This window comes from Pelophylax lessonae, assembly GCF_965119305.1.
Source record: "Pelophylax lessonae genome assembly, chromosome: 6".
NCBI lineage: Eukaryota > Metazoa > Chordata > Amphibia > Anura > Ranidae > Pelophylax > Pelophylax lessonae.
The window spans coordinates 169,144,456-169,159,931 of NC_138773.1; the positions used below are offsets into that span (position 1 = coordinate 169,144,456).

At 49.0% G+C, this 15,476-nt stretch overlaps 1 long non-coding RNA gene across 1 annotated transcript in view; it reads left to right on the forward strand.

Annotated features, from left to right (window-relative positions):
• The window catches only part of LOC309558193, a 1,089,490-nt gene that overhangs the window by 184,627 nt on the left and 889,387 nt on the right, over window positions 1–15,476 (forward strand). The window lies entirely within an intron of this gene.

Sequence of the window (15,476 nt, forward strand, 5' to 3'; positions counted from 1 at the left end):
CGGTGCTGTCCTGTCGGCTGAAAACTGCAAAAGACTGCACATGAATTTTGTCGGCCAACAACAGCAGAAGTGATGTCATGTGATGCTTAACTTTCCGTGTGTTTTTTCTTTTCTGAGCATGCCCAGTCTTGCTAATCGGCTGTTTGTCGGCCGAATTCTGTACTGACTGGCGAACAATCGGCCGTTCTGGTGTTGGCCAACACAAATTTTAATGCCTGCACAACAGATTCTGTTCGGCCGAAAAGTCGCTGTCGGTTGTCGGAAGCATCATACTAAAGGCCCATACACACATACCGATCGTCGGCAGACAAGCGTCGGCCGACGACCGATCTGCCGATTGTACGCTTGTTAGTATGATGCCTCCGACAGCCGTCAGCGCACATTCTGCCGACAAGAATCTGTCATGCAAGCATTAAAATTTTTGTATGCCGACACCAGAGCGGCCGATTGTTCGCCAGTCAGTACAGAATTCAGCCGACAGACCGCAGATTTGCAAGACTGGGCATGCTCAGAAAAGAAAAAACACAGGGAAAGTTAACCATTACATGACATCACTTCTGTAGTCGGCGGACAAAATTCTTGTGCTGTCTTTGCACTTTTCAACAGACACCGACAGCCCGGGGACAAAAGACGGCCGATCGTTCGCCGACGATCGGTACGTGTGTACGGGGCTTTACAAGCCGACAATCGGCCGATCGTTCGGAGGCCGAATATTTACGGCCGACAATCGCTACGTGTGTACGGGGCTTTAGACTGTAAGGAGTAGGTCAAACACTAGAAGCCAAGCTCTGCTGCTTGTACATATCCATAGAAGAGGAGGGAGCAGAGGGATGACCTTACCAGTGTCCTGCTGCTTCTTCATTGTCCAGTCAAAGTGGAGGTGTGTTTTGACTAGTGTTCTTGACCATGCTGTGCTGCTATTGCAGTGGTATTAAAGATATTGGCTGTCTAACAGCTTTACAAATCATTTGACAAGTGAAACTGTTTTTCTACTTTATAACATGCAGGTCTAAGAAATATTTGTGAGCTAAAAAAGTATTGCTTTTTATATTTACATTTCCAGTCAGCAGGTGAAATTCTAGACTCCATTTCTCACGTTTACCATAAAAATCTTAGCTGATTTGATTTAAAAAGCCAATTGGTTACAGAGATTTATGATTGTAGCACAAATTTACATACATACGTGAATCAGAGTAGTGGCTCATTCTCCCCGTCCCTGCTCTATATGGCTTTAGACAGACATTCAATTAGAGAGAGAAAGTCTGGATGCAAGCAGCAGCTGCTGTTCTACAGATTCAGAAAAGCCATAGTTTGTAGAGTGTGTCACACAGGCAAAAAGAATTTGAAGTTGACTAGATTGGCAAGTAATTTGCTCAGGACTTTTAGATAACAGTCTAGAAGGGTGATCATTTTTACAACCCATTGTTTACCTGACAAATTAAGATGCTCCTATCCCCCTGCTGGCAGAATACAATACCTCAGCGGGAATTAGTCCCCTATCCACATAAAGTGTGTGGAGGGGGGAATAAAGTCATTTTTATTTTTCTTCATTCAAGCCACAGGTCCTCTATGGGCTGCTTCAAGTGGTATTAAAACCAAAAATGTAATATATTGCAGCTTACCACTCATTAGATTTGGTGGCTGCATCAGTTTTCTATGGCTTCTTCCCATCTGTTTTCACCTGGTGATCTGGTCCGTAACACACCTCATGTATTGGTGAGAGACAACTCTGGAGGAATAAGCATTGAAGGCATAACAGACAGCAGCATTGTTAATCTGGGAGGGAGAGGGTAGTATTTAAATGTATTAGCAGATTTAGAACCACTAACACATTGAAGCCAAACTCCAGCTCACGCTTTATAATCAGTTACAGCAAACAGTTTTTTTTTTCCTTTTGGGATAAAGTTTTGCATGAATAAAAGCTGATCATTTTAATCATCCCTGCCAGTGTCAAATGGTTTGTCTCATCCCCATAAACTTGATATATTCTGCTGGAAAGTTTGTGCTGTGAAAAATAACAGATTTGCTGGCTGTATCACAAGATGAAAACAAGAAAGAAAGCCTAAAAAAGAAAATACAGCCATCATATTCAAGAATTGGTAAACTGCAATATAATAAATGTTATCTTTTGGGTTTAATACTGCTTAAAGTGGCATATTATTCTTCAGTTGTTTAGAACAACAGATGAAGAAAGAACATACAAATATCCCTTTCCTGCACAGCTTTATTTGCCAGCCATATGATCATCTACTATTTCATTTGGAAATCTGCAGTGCAACACTAGACTCTTTGCTATCTCATCCTTCTGCTTACTTAAAGGATACGCTCACTTTTAACAAAAAAATATTAAATAAATGCACTTTTTTGCAGGTTATTTTTTTTCTATGGAGCTTGCACAGCATTGCGCCTCCAATCAGCAGATCACGGGTGCAATCTCAGGCTCCTGCAGACTCTTAGCATAGCTGTATGCTTGTACATCATATGGGCAGGCAGTTACTTAAGAGCAAGAAGATCAATGGACTGTGAGAGTACTCACCAGCACCCTCGCAGTTCATCGAAAACTAGAAGCCATCAGCCACCTTGGCCGAAGGTACTTGTAGTCATTCGTTTACAGGAATCTGTCAATGAGTGGCCTGGCTGTGTGGACAGAGCCTGCACATCCATGCTGTTTTGAAATTGTGACAGCGGGTACAGTGCGAGGATCCCCAGGCAGCTGTCATGGAGGGGAGGGGCTGCAGATGCTCGAACATGTTACACCCTAAAAACAGGTGTAACCTGTTCCAAAGGTGAACTTATCCTTGTCAATTTATCAACATTAGTGAACTTCTGTACCATTATTATTGTGACTTTTTAAGGTAAGTTGTAGGATAACTTGAAATTGTCTGTGTCCACATCTTCATATCCACTGTAGAGCTGCACTGAAAGTGAAGGAGAGGTGGCAGAGTCAACCAGTCAGGCTCATTTGCATTGCTCAGTGCTGTCCTTCTGACACATGAAACTTATTTAGGCAGGCCATTTGCACGATTCCCCCATAAACACAGACCATGTTGACAGGGGAATCAGCAATTGTCTTCTCCCGGGGACGGGGGAAGCCACCTCTGCCAGGAGAACACAGTGATTATTTCTTAGTGGCTATAACTAGCAATAATCGCAAGAGAGCCTGGTAGGCTGGTTGTATCAAGTTGATCGATTGATCAACTTGGTACATTCAGCCTGCCTATTAATGGTTGGAATCGCGGCCGGTTCATCAGGAACCATGTATGGCCAGCCTTACAGAAAGAGGGAACAGATAAATAACCTCTTTATTGTCCATTCAGCAGATAGTGACACTATCCTATACCAGAGAAAAAGTGGCTTTGCTTTCCTTTGCTATGCAGTGTGGAAGGGGTGTAAGAATCACAACATCAGTAAAACCAAGGCTTTGTTCACATCTTGGCGTTGCTATTTACAGGTGTTTTTATGGGCGTTTTTAGGTTGACAAGTGATCAATGGAAAAAAATAAAAACGCCTGTAATCTGCCCAAAAAGAAGCTCGTACTTTATTGCGCGTTGGGCGTTTTGCTTAAAACGTCAAAACACTCAGATGTGAACAGGGGCCATTGAAATGAAAAGGATTTTTCTTGTGCGTTTTTTGAGCTGATCCTAGAGCAGAAAAACGCCCCAAAACATCTACATGTGAACCTAGCCTTAATGTTACCACGGCTGGTCAGGAAAAGCAGTTCATGAATATGTATTAGCTGCAAGGATGTAATTCTGCTTTAAAATCTGTTGTACATAAAAATCAAATTTGAAATAAAAGAAAAGTAAAATGTACCCTTTTATTGTTTAAAGATAAAGAGGCTAGGGTAAACTACAAAGTTCTCAGTGGAACTTGACATTGCTCGAACCGTTACTGTCCTAGCTGAGATACTTGTGCTGGTACAGCTACTTTGATGGTCTGCTTAATGTGCATCGCCTTTTTTTTAATGTTTCCATGGAAATGAGTCAGCCATGCAAGATGTCATTGCTGCCACAGTAATATGTATAGTATAAGTGCTAGAAACCAGGATAATGTGTGCATTCATAACAGAAATAATATACTAGCCCTTTCTTCAGCACAAGTGTACAATTTCAGATTTCCTATTGTCTTCCAGGACAGCACAATGGAACGATAGTTAAAATAAGGCTTTTAACCTTGAGTCCCAGGTGCTGTTTTAAAGCAGCACTTTGTTAGCAGCTATTTGTACCACTACCATTATAAACTAAACCCAATGTCATTGGCTGCTGTTGGTGTCAGTAGGGTTCAGTGTACAAATTGCTAGCTGCCAATGACACCTGAGGTCTGGCCTTCGCCCAGGAGCTTAAAGGCCTTGGGGCCAAACTATTGTTTCAATAAAAATCTTTTGATAAGATATGTGCATGTTGTTTTTCTGTAAAATGCTAATTTTTTTAAACATCCATAAGCCCTGAGACTGCTACTGGGCAGTTGTATATTTAATGTGATGTTAGTAGCCCCAGCTGACTCAGAACTGTCACTCAAGTGACATTCTAGTCTATAGTATTCAGCTTTGGTTCTCCCCTGGCAGCTGTATAAAAGGTTATGTAGTAGGGGGCGCCAGAGGAAGTAGACCAGCACAGAGAGAAAACAGTCATTCCCTGAAGAGGACAGAGCTATGATGTGAAAGGAGGGAGGGGGCCATGATGGGGAATCAATCCTTGCTGTAATATTTATTTCAGGTTCTTTTTATAGCGCTGTCAATTTACGCAGCGCTTTACATGTACATTGCACATTCACATCAGTCCCTGCCCTCAAGGAGCTTACAATCTAAGGTCCCAAAAGCCCCGTACACACGTACCGATTGTCGGCCGTAAATATTCGGCCATCGGCCGATTGTCGGCTTGTTAGTATGATGCTTCCGACAACCGACTGCGACTTATCGGCCGAACAAAATCTGGTGTGCAGGCTATAAAATTTTTGTTGGCCAACAAAGAACGGGCGATTGTTCGTCAGTCAGTACAGATTTCGGCCAACAAAAGCCAGATGAGCAAGACTGGGCATGCTCAGAGAAGAAAAAACACACGAAAAGTAGACCAGAACATGACATCACTTCTGCAGTTGGTTGTTGTTGGCCGACAAAATTTGTGTGCAGTCTAGAGCACATTTCAACCAACAAAACAACACTGGACAAAAGACAGCCGATCGTTCGGCCGACAATCGGTACGTGTGTACGGGGCTTAACTCACATTCATACATACATAGTAGGGCCAATTTTATACAGGATCCAATTAACCTACCAGCATGTCTTTGGAGTGTGGGAGGAAACCGGAGTACCTGGAGGAAACCCACGCAGGCACAGGGAGAACATGCCAACTCCAGGCAGGTAGTGTCGTGGTTGGGATTTGAACCAGCTTCCCTCTTGCTGCTAGGTGAAAGTGCTAACCACTACACCACTGTGCCACCCAATAGTAACCTTTTCTAACATGTTCAATGGCACATTGCAAGTGGAAAAAAAAAACATTTATGGAAAGGAAAAACATAGCAAGCATTTAAAATATTTCCCTTTTTGTATTTACCTACAATTTTTAAGTTGGTCTCTTTACAGTCGTTTGATAACAAAACAGTGTACTATAATGCTTTGCAGTATGTTGAACCACCTATCGATTGCCAGCAGTACATATACTGCGGCAAGGTAGCTTTATTGCGCAAAACATCTTACCTGTATGCCGTTTAGTCTTAAAGCCTGCAGGGGGCGCGCGCCAATTGGCCAGAGGGGAAGTCAATCAGTGGGTCTGGTGACCGCAATGTCTGCCGCCCACCTGCAACCGATCCCCAGAGAGAGAGTACGTAAACAAGGCAGACTGCTGTTCGTCACAGATGAACACAGAGATCTTCTGTCCCTGCTATTCATCTCTGTGTTCATCTAGTCAGTCCATCCCCCACACAGTTAGAAAGCATCCCTTAGGGACACACTTAACCTTTTGATGGCCCTGGTGTTAACCACTTCTCTGCCAGTGTCATTAGTACAGTAACAATGCATATTTTAAGCACTGATTACTGTAGTAATGTCACTGGTTCCCTCAAAAGTGTTGCATCCAATCTGTCTGCCGCAATGTTGCAATCCAGCTAAAATAATAAAATAAATAAATAATGCCATAAATCGTTCCCCTAGTTTGAAGACACGATAACTTTTGCACAAACCAATCAAACATACGCTTATTGGGATTTTTTTTTACCAAAAATATGTAGCAGAATACATATTGGCCTAAATTGATGAAGAAATTTAGATTTTTTTTTTAATTGGATGTGTTTTATAGCAGAAGGTAAAAAATATTGTTTATTTTTTTAAAATAGTTTGTCTTACGTCCTCCAACAGTCGCCGCCGCCTCTAAGTCATCACTGTTGGGTATAAAGACTTAGTCAAAAGAACAAAGGCTTTTGCATATACACACCCATGGGGGCTGTCCCATCTGGTCAATACCCCCCTGCAGTGACCACTCCCAACTCAGTTTCTTTCTGCCTAGGGTCAGGAGTAGTTAGGGTTCCCTGTGCTGGGGCTACAGTCTCAGCCTATCTAAATCTTTTATTTAATTTTCTTTGAAAATTTCAGTTTTTTCTTACTTTACTAGCTGTTTATTTTGTCAGCTTCTAGTTTTTAGTCGATTCTTCGGATGAAGATGGATCATGCGGTGCTGGGATTCGGACTGACCGCCCTGGTTCTCCAGGGCAGAGGGTCAGATGGACACCCAGCCCGCCATCGAGCGTTCAGCCGTGGTTCGTCCTGGCACTATGAATGACCCATCCCTGCTCGCAGCAGGGATGCGGCCGTGAGGTGGCTACCTCACAGGACACATCTGCGATGCTGCAGTGTCATGTCACTGGCTAACGGCACTCCCTGTCAGATGAGGACAGCGGCTTTCAGTTCTGAGAGGCACCCCACGCCATCTGGTACAGGTAAGTACTCCTGTGTGGGGCCTCTGTCTGGGGTGGCAGTCCTGGGTTGCTGTTTCCCCCATGTCTGTGCCTGTGTGACTCCCTGATGCGGTCCCTGCAGGGATCGCTTGTGCATGCGCTGCGGTGCTGTATGTTTTTGGGGGTCCCCTTCCCTGTGTCACTTCGGTGCTTGTTGGGGGTGCAGACTGTGTATGTGGCGGCCGCTGCGGGGTGAAACCGCGCGGTCCGCCATTTTAGGTATGGGCAGGCATGTTTGGCTTCATTATGGGCAATACTACATGCTGTTTTGGCGCCATCCGCCGCCATTTTTCGGTGGCAGAACGATCGTTCTGACCGCATGTTCGGCGACCATTTTGCCGGAGCCTTCCATTCAGTCCTATGGGGCAGCCATTTTCCCTGAGTCATGCAGCTTATAAGTTCAGCCTACTCTGACAGCACTTCCTTTTCCTCTGAAGCAGGACATCGGTGGTAACACTCTGCGGGGCTCTGCAGATTATCTCTCTCAATTACCTTCTGTATTGTCATTTCTGGCTCAGTTTTTTCTTCTCCTGTTTGGGGGTCTTTGTCACTGAAGCTGTAGAGGTGGGCTGCGCACTCCGCATCGGTCTTAAGGGGGCAGTACCAAATTTATTGCACTGTTGTTTTTTCATCTTGGGCAATGGATTCTCAGGACAGCAAATTCCCCCCAGCTCTGGTGGGGGACCCCAGTTCTCCTGTGGCCCCTCTGAGACCTGATTTGGCCGCTGTAGTGGCGACCTTGGTGTCCAATATGGAAATGCTGATGGCTGAAAGTGCTGCTAAAAAGAGGCCCAGATTGTCCCTCTCTTCTGATTCAGATGGTGATATGGCTGCTGCTGCGAGCGTGCCCTTTTCAGGGTCTCGCTCATCCTTAGACCCGCTAGGGTCTGAGGGGGAGGCGGATGTGGAGGGGGTTGATACCTCCTCCCCAGGGTCGCCGGAAGAGCGAGCGACCATGGATGAATTGATAGTTTCTGTTAAGGAAACACTACATTTGGAGGATGAGCCCAATCCTCCGGGCATTGTGTCCTCCTTTGGGACACACAGGACCCGCAAGTCGGCGCAGGTTTTTCCCTGCCCCGCTGAGTTTCATTACACTGTTAATGAAATGTGGCGCACTTTAAAACGTCCATTCCTGGTTCCTAGTCGGTTCAAATTGCTTTATGCCTTTGCACCGGCTACGGAATCGCAATGGTGTGTGCCTCCACAGGTGGATCACACTGTGGTCGTGCTGAACAAGGCTACCTTGGTTCCTTCTGAGGATACCCCGCCTAAGAGAGGCACGCCTCTCTAGTGTCTCGGTACTTAACCGGCGACTGATATGGCTGAAGAGCTGGTCGGCTGACCAGTCCTCGCGGAAAACAGTTGCTGATTTTCCCTATGCTGGTTTTCGCCTTTTTGGCGAGGCATTGGATACCCTGGTGAAAGGCGTCACTGGTGGCAAGAGCACTTTGCTGCCCCAGAACCCGAAGAACAAGTCCTTTCGTGGCAAGCGGGGTTCTTCGTCTAGATCCACTCAGGGGTCCTTTCGTGCCTTTCGGAACCAATCCAAGGGCAAGCCCTTCAAGGCCCAGGGCAGCCAGAAGAAGCCCTGGGCGGGCAAGCAGAAGTCAGGCAATGCCGGCTCGGCGGGTCAGTCCGCCTCTGCCTGAAGGGGCGCCGTCACCCGTTTCAGGGTTGGGGGGATGTTTGCGCCGTTTCCTCCAACCTTGGCTGCTCCGGATTTCGGACAGGTGGGTTCCTGCTCCGGATTTCGGACAGGTGGGTTCAGGAAATCATTTGATCGGAGTACAAGATCAAATTCCTTTCCCGACCGGCGGACAGATTCTTTCCTTCAAATCTTCATTTGCCTCCTGAGCGTCTGCAGGACCTACACCAAGCGGTGCAGGACCTTCTTGCTTAGGGGGTGATTGTCCCGGTGCCTCATCGGGACAGGTTTCGGGGATTTTACTCCAATCTGTTCACTGTGCCCAGGAAGGAGGGCAAAGTGCGTCTTATTCTGGACCTGAAAGCGCTGAACCGCTTTGTGCGCATTCGCAAGTTCCGTATGGAGTCTCTCCGCTCGGTGGTGGCCTCCCTGAGTCCAGGGGAATTCCTGGCCTCGATAGATCTAAAAGATGCGTACCTGCACGTCCCCATTTTCGAGGGTCATCAGCGGTACCTTCGGTTTGCTGTCGCAGAGGACCACTATCAGTTTGTGGCGTTACCTTTTGGTCTCGCTTCGGCTCCAAGGGTCTTTACCAAAGTGCTGGTGCCGGTTCTGGGCCTGTTAAGGGCACAGGGCATTGCTGTCTTGGGGTACCTGGGCGATCTCCTTCTGAGATCGAGTGTCAGTCAGGACCTAATGTGCGATCTGTCCACCACGGTGCAAACGCTACAGGAGTTCGGATGGACCATCAATGTTCAGAAATCGACGTTGTCTCCATCGGTTCGTCTTCCCTATCTGGGAATGATTCTGGACTCTGCTCAGGCAAAGGTGTTCTTGCCGGAGGACAAGCTCCGGACCTTGCAGGACGAGATCAGGTCCCTCAGGGACAACCCATCCTCGTCACTCAGGAACTGTATGCGGGGCCTGGGGTTGATGGTTTCGGCCTACGAGGCGATACCCTTTACTCAGTTTCACACGCGGGCTCTCCAGGCGGAGATCCTGGCCAGGTGGGACAGACTGCCTCAGTCCCTGGATCTGGTTGTCTCATTGAGTCGTCAGACCAGACTGGCTCTTCTGTGGTGGCTCCAGTCCCCGACAGTGTCGGCAGGCAAGTCCTTCCGTCCGTTGTTGTGGACGGTGATTACCACAGATGCCAGCCTGTCGGGCTGGGGTGGAGTCCTGGGCAACCTGTCTGCCCAGGGCACTTGGTCGGAGGAGGAGTCCTCACTCCCGATAGATGTGCTGGAATTGCGAGCGATAAAATTCTGTCTCTTCCAGTGGTCGGACCGTCTTCGGGGCCGTCCTGTTCAGGTACAGACGGACAATGCTACAGCGGTGGCTTACATCAACCACCAAGGGGGCACCAGGAGTGCCCGGGAGGTGACCGACATTCTGTCTTGGGCTGAGACTCATGTCCCGGCGATTTTGGCAGTTCACATTCCGGGTTTGGAGAACTGGCAGGCTGACTATCTGAGCCGCCAGACCCTGGACCAGGGAGAATGGTCCCTGCACTCGGAGGTCTTCCAAATGCTGTGTGCGAAGTGGGGATCCCCGGACGTGGATCTGTTCGCATCTCGGTTAAACCAAAAGGTGGAAAGGTTCGTGGCAAGAACGTGCGATCCTCTGGCGGATGCGTTGGTGGCCCCTTGGCATCAGTATCGTCTGATGTATGCCTTTCCTCTGATTCAGTTGCTATCCAGGTTTCTCCGCAGGTTAGCCTCGGATCCGCACCTGGTGATTCTGGTGGCGCCGGACTGGCCACGCCGGTCCTGGTACACCGACGTTGTTCACCTGGCAGTGGCGCCTCTGTGGCAGCTGCCAATGCGGGAAGATCTCCTGTCTCAGGGTCCGATCTTCCATCCTGCTTTACAGTCGCTGGCTTTAACGGCCTGGCTGTTGAGACCCAGGTCCTGAGGGACAGGGGTCTCTCCCCTGAGGTCATCCCTACCCTTGTCAAGGCTAGGAAGACCTCCTCTGGTAAAATCTATTACCGTACCTGGAAGGCCTATTTCGCCTGGTGTGAGTCCAGGGGGTTTTATCCTCGCTCGTACTCGGTGTCGAGAGTGTTGGCCTTCCTCCAGCCTGGGGTGGACCAGCGCCTGGCGCTGGCCACGATAAAAGGCCAGGTGTCCGCACTGGCTATTCTTTTCCAATGCCCTGTGGCGTCTCATTCCCTGGTTCGCACCTTCATTTAAGGTTTGTGACATTTGGCTCCTCCCAGGAAGGAGCCCTTACCTCCATGGGACTTGAACTTGGTTCTGTCCGTGTTACAGCGTACTCCCTTTGAAAACATACGGTAGATATTGTTAGCTCTGCTGTCTAAGAAGGTTGCCTTTTTGGTAGCGATCACTTTGGCTTGCAGGGTATCGGAACTGGCGGCATTGTCTTGCCGTTCTCCGTACTTGGTGATTCACAAGGATAAGGTGGTTTTGCGCCCGCATCCCTCCTTCCTTCCTAAGGTGATCTCTGAGTTCCACATTAATGAGGACATTGTCCTGCCTTCGCTTTGTACGAAGCCTAAGCATCCTAAGGAGGTTGCTTTGCATTCCTTGGATGTTGTCAGGGCGATCAGGGTTTACCTGTCGTCTACGGAATCCTTTTGGAAGACGGATTCCCTCTTTGTCCTTCCTGAGGGACCTCGGAAGGGCATGGCTGCGTCTGCAGCGACTATTGCCAAATGGATCAGACAGACCATTGAACAGGCTTATGCTTTGAAGGAACGGGTTCCACCCTTCCCTGTTAAGGCGAACTCTATCTGTGAGTGCGTCCTGGGCCTATTGGCATCGGGCCTCGGTGGCCCAGGTGTGCAAGGCTGCGACTTGGTCGTCGGTGCACACCTTTTCCAAATTCTACAAAGTAGATGTTCTGGCGTCAGCTGATGCCTCCTTTGGCCGCAAGGTTCTCAGTGCGGCAGTGCCATGAAGGACCCTTGTTTTTTATGGGTCCCTGGCTGTTGGTGTTTGCTTTCCTGGGCTGTTGCTCCTGTTGAGCATTGTTTTCTGTTGCCGAGCAGGTTCTCTTACTGTGCATGTAAGGTTCCTTCCTCTGATGTGGGTACTGCGTTGCCTTTTCTACGGTTGCGTCTCCCACCCCTCATGTCTATACTGCTTAGGGACATCCCAACAGTGATGACTTAGAGGCGGCGGCGACTGTCGGCGGACGTAAGAGAAAACTGAATTTTTGTAAAATCTTACCTGTAAAATTCCTTTCTCTGAGTCCTCCGACAGTCGCCGCCCCACCCCTCTTTTGGGGTTGTGTTCTTATTACCTACTGCTATGCTACCAAACTGAGTTGGGAGTGGTCACTGCAGGGGGGTATTGACCAGATGGGACAGCCCCCATGGGTGTGTATATGCAAATGCCTTTGTTCTTTTGACTAAGTCTTTATGCCTAACTACTCCTGCGGAGTGGAAGTCAATACCCAACAGTGATGACTTAGAGGCGGCGGCGGCGACTGTCGGAGGACTCAGAGAAAGGAATTTTACAGGTAAGATTTTACAAAAATTCATTTTTTTTTTTGTTTCTAGCGCAAAAAATAAAAACCGCAGAGGTGATCAAAAACCACAAAAAGCTTTTTGAGGAAAAAAAAGGACATCAATTTTATTTGGGTACAGCGTCGCACACCCGTGCAGTTGTCAGTTAAAGTAAAAAAAGAGCCGGATCACAAAAAATGGCCTAGTCATTAAGGTGGGTAAAACCTTCCGGTCCAGAAGTAGTTAAAGGATAAGTTCATGTTAAATGTTATGAGGACTGGCGCCTGCTTTGACAGCTAGCAGGGGATCTTCTGATTGCTGGTGTAGTGTTTTACAGGATCCTGAAACAAAAAATAATAAATGCACATTTCTCTTACGTCCTCCGACAGTCGCCTCCCCTCATACAGTCTTCACCAATGGGTATTGACTTCCTCTCCACAGGAGTAGCTAGGCATAAGACTTGTTAAAAACAAAAGCATTTAACATAGACACACCCATGGGGGCTGTCCCACTGGTCATAATCCCCCTGCAGTAGCCATCCCAACTCAGTTTGTCTTCTGCCTAGCGTTAGGAGTAGATAGGCTTCCCTGTGCTGGGGCTACAGTCTCAGCCTTCTAATCTTTCTTATGATTTTTATTTGCAAGGATGTCAGTTTTTTCTTTGCTTTACTAGCTGTTTATTTTGTCAGCTTTAGTTTTAGTCGGATCTTTGGATGAAGATTGATTTTGCGGAGCTGGGAATTGGACTGGCCGCCCTGGCTCTCCAGGGCAGAGGGTCAGATGGATCTCCAGCCTGCCATCGAGCGTTCAGCCATGTGTTCGCCCTGGCTCTAAGAACGACCCATCCCTGTTCGCAGCAGGGATGCAGCCTGTGAGGTGGCTACCTCACTGGACACATCTGCGGTTCGGTGCTGCAGTGTCCTGCGTTTGGTTGACGGCATTCCCTGTCATCTGAGGACAGAGGCTTTCCGTTTCATAGAGGCACCCCACGCCATCCGGTACAGGTAAGTACTTTCTGTGTGGGGCCTCTGTCTGGTGTGGCAGTCCTGTGTTGCTGTGTGTTCCCCCATGTCTGTGCGTTTGTGGGGCTCCCTGATGCGATCCCTGCGGGGGTATTTATTATTGCACTGCTGGCGCTGTGTGGGTTTGGGGGCCCCTCTCCTGTATCACTTCGGTGTTTAGGAGGTGCAGACTACGTGTCCGGCGGCCGCAGCAGGTAAGAACCGCGCGGTCTGCCATTTTAGGTGTGGGCAGCATGTCTGGCTTCACTGTGGGCTTGTTAACAGCTTGCTATGTAGTGGTTTTGGCGCCATCTTGTGTGTGGCAGAACGATCGCTTCGAGCACATATCGGCGGCCATCTTGCCGAAGCCTCCCATTACTTCCTATGGGCAGCCATTTTCCCTTAGCCTTGCAGCGTATAGTTCAGCCTCTGGTGACCTCACTTCCTTTTCCTCTGGAGCAGCGATCGGTGTGGTAACACTCTGTGGGGCTCTGCAGACTGTCTCTTCCATATTTCTCTGTTTTATCCCTTCTGGCTCAGTTTTGTCCCTTTTGGGGGGTCTGTGTACACAGTGTATCTAGCGGTGGGCTGCGCAGTCCGCAGCGCTCTAAAAGGGACAGTACTTTTTTCTGCAATGGATTCTCAGGACAGCAAATTCCCCCCAGCCTTGGTGGGGGACCCCAGTTCTGCTGAACCCCCCGTTATACCTAATTTGGCCGCTGTGATGGCGACTTTAGTGTCCAAAATGGAGGTGCTGATGGCTGAACGAGCTGCTAGAAAAAGGCCTATCTTTCGCCTCTGATTCAGATGGTGATGTGGCTGGCGTGCCCTTTTCAGGGTCTCGCTCGTCCCTGGACCCCCTGGGGTCTGAGGGGGAGGCGGAGGTGGAGGGGGTAGATGATTCTCCCCCGGGGGTCGCCTGAGGAACGCGCAGCTATGGATGCATTGATTTCTTCTGTTAAACACTACATTTGGGGGATAAGCCCAATCCTCCGGGTATTGTGTCCTCCTTTGGTACACATAGGACCCGCAAGTCAGCGCAGGTTTTTCCCTGCCCCGCTGAGTTTCATCACACAGTGAATGAACAATGGCGCAGTTTGAAACGCCCTTTCACGGTGCCTAAATGGTTTCAACTGCTCTACCCCTTTGCGCCTTCTAGGGATTCGCGCTGGTGTGTAGCCCCCCAGGTGGATCACACTGTGGCCATGTTGAACAAGGCTACTTTGGTTCCCACTGAGGATACCCCGGTTTTCCGGGATCCTACGGACAGGAGGTTGGAGTCTCTTGCCCGCCATGCCTACATGGTGGCGGGTTCCATGCTCAAACCTATTTTCGCTTCTGTCATGGTGGCTCAGGCGGTGGCAGATTGGACTAAGGTGCTTAGACGCACTCTCGCGTCTGATTCTGCCCCACCTGTTACGCTGGACATGGTGGACCAAATTAATCAAGGGGTCATGTATTTGTGCGATGCGGCTTTGAATGAGGCCCCTTTGGCTGCACGCCTGTCTAGTGTCGCGGTACTTAACCGTCGACTGATCTGGCTGAAGAGCTCGTCGGCTGACCAGACGTCACGGAAAACGGTGAAACGGTGGCTGATTTTCCCTATGCAGTGTCTTGCCTCTTTGGCGAGGCTTTAGATACTTTGGTGAAAGGAGTCACTGGGGGCAAAAGCACTCTGCTGCCCCAGAATCCGAAGAACAAGCCTTTTCGCGGCAAGCAGGGTCCCGCCTTTAGACCCAATCAGGGGTCCTTTCGTGCCTTCAAGCCACAAAACAAGGGCAAACCTTTCAAGGGCCAAGGTGGCCAGAAAAAGCCCTGGCGGGCAAGCAAAGGTCTGGCCATGCCGGTGCGGCGGCTCAATCCGCCTCTGCCTGAAGGGACGCCCTCACCCGTTTCAGGGGTGAGGGGACGTTTGCGCGGTTTCCTCCAATCTTGGCTGCTCCGGATTCCGGACAGATGGGTTCAGGAAATCATTCGATCAGGATACAAGATCGAATTCCTTTCACGGCCGTCGGACGGATTCTTTCCCTCAAATCTTCATTTGACCCCAGGGCGCCTACAGGACCTGCATCAAGCGGTGCAGGACCTCCTTGCCCAGGGGGTGATTGTCCCGGTGCCTCATCGGGACAGGTTTCGGGGGTTTTACTCGAATCTGTTCACTGTGCCCAGAAAGGAGGGCAAGGTGCGTCTGATCCTGGACTTGAAAGCTCTGAACCTTTCGTGCGCGTTCGAAAGTTCCGTATGGAATCCCTCAGCTTGGTGGTGGCCTCCCTGAGTCCAGGGGAATTCCTGGCCTCGATCGACCTAAAGGATGCGTATCTGCACATCCCAATTTTCGAGGGTTATAAGAGGTACCTCCGGTTTGCCATAGCGGAGGACCACTATCAGTTCGTAGCGTTACCTTTCGG